Source organism: Egretta garzetta, unplaced genomic scaffold (assembly GCF_000687185.1).
Source record: "Egretta garzetta isolate BGI_Z169 unplaced genomic scaffold, ASM68718v1 scaffold463, whole genome shotgun sequence".
Taxonomy (NCBI): Eukaryota; Metazoa; Chordata; class Aves; order Pelecaniformes; family Ardeidae; genus Egretta; species Egretta garzetta.
In genome coordinates this window covers 1,337,893-1,341,697 of record NW_009259188.1, presented here as the reverse complement: position 1 = coordinate 1,341,697, position 3,805 = coordinate 1,337,893, and positions in this window count along the sequence as shown.

Sequence of the window (3,805 nt, the reverse complement as noted above, 5' to 3'; positions counted from 1 at the left end):
AGCCCCGTGACTGCTGGGCAAAAGCACAGAAACAAGCCAGGTCAGCGCGGGCTGTCAGTACCCCAGAGCCCTGGCACTGGGTGGAGGAGGAGACATATTATAGACTTCCAGAGACAGCTCTGTATCTGTACAACAATTAAGAGGCATACTTGGCGACTGCTGTGAACGCTGGGGCAGCGTAAGGTTGTCAGATCATTTTGCACCAGATCAAATGGTTTATCCTTCCCCTTTCTCCCAACACACATCCCACCTGGTGCCTCTGCCAGCTCCAAAGCATGCTATGAAAAGTCCCATCATCTTTATCCCATTTTGACAGGGCTGATTATTGTCTTTCTGATTGTAAACCCTTTTGAAAAATTATAATTGTAATACTGTGTCTTTGTTCAGGAGTCAGTTCAACCGAATAAATATGTTAGGGAGGCTTTCAGTAGTCTTGGTACTGTCTTACCGGATTCCTGTTTACTTAATAGATCTATTAATGTGTTATGGTCTTTTTCATGTTCCCCTAGAGGGTTCTTCTCAGTAAAATAAATTTATTCCTAGCCTATATTGTGCATTTCAGTTTCATTCCCAAATAAATCCTGTGGGTTTTTTTTCCTCTGGAAGTGGCAGTTTTCTCTAGAATGAGATTGCTTTCTAAATTAAATGGTTCTACAACTGTTATTTTCCAAATAACAATGCTGAAATGAGCGAAAACCTGGTACAGAAGGTTTTGCTGCTGACTTCAGTGAAGTTACATCTTTGTTTCTGCAGAAAACATCAATTCAGCTCCTTACAGGATTCAACATAAAAACATGTGTCACTGGCTGCTGTGGACCTTTCTTTTCTGTCTTCCTCCCTCACCAAACATGCACACACCTCCATAGCCATGTTTGAAAACTACTAAATAAGAAAGGGGAAGACTGGCCTTTAAAATCATGTCTTCACCACCCTCCTACTGAAAACAGACCCTGAGGATGCAGCTATTTCCCCCGGTGGAGGTGGCCTATGACAGTAGGATGACTTGCAACAGAGCAGGCTCTAAACCCTTCCCTGGCCATCCAGGAGCTTGCCTCTCCTACGTGGCCAGCCTCCTAAGTGAGATGACACTGCCAGTCTTCAGCAACCTTCAGCTTCGAAATTGCAGCTTTTATCAAAGAGGTTGTAGAAGCCCAGAAGTTCCTTAAAGCAAGTGATGACAAGGTTTTGCAGACTGCCCTGAACCAGGCATCTTGGCATGGAAATGGTACAGCTGTAGTGGGGTAAGCAGAGGTCCGTACTGTGCCCTCTGTATTCCAACCAAGTGGCTGCAGTCCAGGCCTTGTATTTCCTGAAGCCAGTTGGCACTTCAGCTCTGTATTAGTGTTAAGCCCTAGGACACAGAGATGTTTCCTGGAGGTTCTTTCTTCCTGTCTTCAGTGGTTGTTCTACTGCATTTCCACATGTGAGTTGCCAAGGCCAGCACGATCGGCAGCGCAGCACCCCAGCATGGGGCACAGGGGGGGTTCCTGAACTGGGAAAATATCAGGGGAGCAGAGACACCCTCCAGGAGCCTGCAGCTCATGTAACAGCAGCTGCAGAGACCTGGGCAGGGCCAGGAGCAATGGCAACCAAGCCTCAACACCTATAAAAGAAACCCCTGGAGAGTGCTAGTGACCAGGGGATGGCGCAGCAGCCAAGGCGTCGCGGCAGTTCGCTCAGGAAGGGTGCTGTAACTCTGCCGGCTCAATCAGGGAGCAATAGTACCTACCTGGCAGAAGACCACATCCTCTCTGAACTTGCCACTACTGCCACAGCTCCCCAGGCAGAGCTCCAGAGGGCACACGCTGCCCCCCAGGTGCCAGGCTGTGCGAGCAGCAATGAGCACCCCTGTGGGAGGTGCGCCCAGGGAGAGGGGCTCCTCCGCTCAGTGACAGACCTCCAGGAGGAGGTGAGTAGGGTGAGGAGTATCAGGGAGCCTGAGAGAGGGATCACCTACTGGAACTGCACCCTACCTTCCCTGGGACAGACCTGTCAGGCAGACAGGACACATGATACGGAGGATCCCTTGCCCTCTCTCTCCACCCGACAGAACACAGTGACCTAAATGATAGGGGAGAATGGAGACAAGTTCCTGCCCAGCGCAGCAGGCAAATCTCCTCTGTGGCCATCCCACCTTCCCAGGTGCCCTTGTACATTAGGTCTGAGGCTCTGCAAGTAGAACTGAACAACAGCGAGAGCAATGGTTCATCTAGGTCGGAGGTGTCTCCAAGGTTGTGTTGGCCTGTGCACTGCATCAAAAACACTTCCATAAAAAACCCAGATGGGTCATTGTCATAGGAGACCCTCTTCTGAGGGGAAAAGAAGGCCCAATATGCAGACCTGACCCACTTCTTAGGGAAGTCTGCTGCCTCCTTGGGGCCTGGGTTAAAGATGTGGTGGGAAAACTTCCTACCCTGGTATGGCCCTTGGATTGTTATCTATTATTGCTTTTTCATGTAGGCAGTGGAAAGTTGCAATAAGAATTCCAAGGGGGATCAAAAGAGTCTTCAGGGCCTTGGGACAACTGGTTAAGGGATTAGGAGCACAAGTAATGTTTTCCTCTATCCTTCCAGCTGCAGGGAATGATGTTGGAAGAAACAGGAAGACCCAGCTGATCCATACCTGGCTCCATGGCTGGTATCACCAGCTGAATTTTGTGTCCTTTGATCACAGGCCTGTTGGTGACAGATGGGGTGCACCTTTCTCAAAAGGGGAAAAGGAGTTTTGCGCAGGAGTTAGCAGGGGTCATTGAAAGAGCTTTAGACCAGATTTGAAGGGGGGGAAGGGATTAAACCAGGCTTGTTTGAGATAAGCCTGAGGGTGGCACACCAGTGTTTCATGGATGGTGTGCTAGCAAGGTCCTTCCGTTTGCTCCACAATGTGACGAGTACACTGGAGTGCATTTGAAATGTCTTTATACTAATGCACACAGCATGAAGGATAAACAAGAGGCACTAGAAGTTTTGGCCCAGTCTCAGAGCTGCAACATCATTGGCATAAGCGAAACCTGGTGAGGCCTGTGACTGGTGTGCCCTGATGGGCGGTTATAGGCTCTTCAGGAGGGATAGGCAGGGGGGGGGGGGGGGGGGGGGGGGTGCCCTTGTCCTTACGGGTGATTTTGACTTCCCAGACATCAGCTGGGAATATCATACAGTGGACACAAACAGGTCCAGGAAATTCCTGAAGCGCATTGAAGACAACTTCTTGGCACAGGTACTAAGGGAGCCAACTAGGAAAGGTGCCCTGCTAAATTTGTTGTTTGTAAACAGAGACGGACTCATGGGCAAAGTGGTGATTGGTGGCTGTCTTGGTCACAGTGGGCACGAGTGACTCCCTCGAGGGTAGAGAGGCCTTGCATAGAGGTCTGGATAGACTAGAGAGCTGAGCAGTCACCAAGCAGATGAAAACTAACAAGAGCAAGTCAGGATTCTTTACATGGGACAGGGCAATCCTGGGGGGTACAAGTGGGGGAATAAGAGGCTGGAGAGCAGCCCTGTGGAAAGAGATCTGGGGGTTTGGGTTTATGGCAAGTTGAATATGAGCCAACAGCGTGCCCTGGCAACCAAAAGGGCCAACCCTGTCCTGGGGCACATTGGGCACAGCATAGGCTGAGGGAGGTGATTGTCCCACTCTACACTGTACTGCTGCAACTCCACCTCAAGTACTGTGTGCAGTTTTGAGCACATCAATATAAGAAGGACATCAAACTATGAGATTGTGTCCAGAGGAGAGTGACAAAGATGGTGAAAGGTCTCAAGGGCAAGACTTACAAGGAGCAGCTGAGGTCACTTGGCTTGTTCAGCTT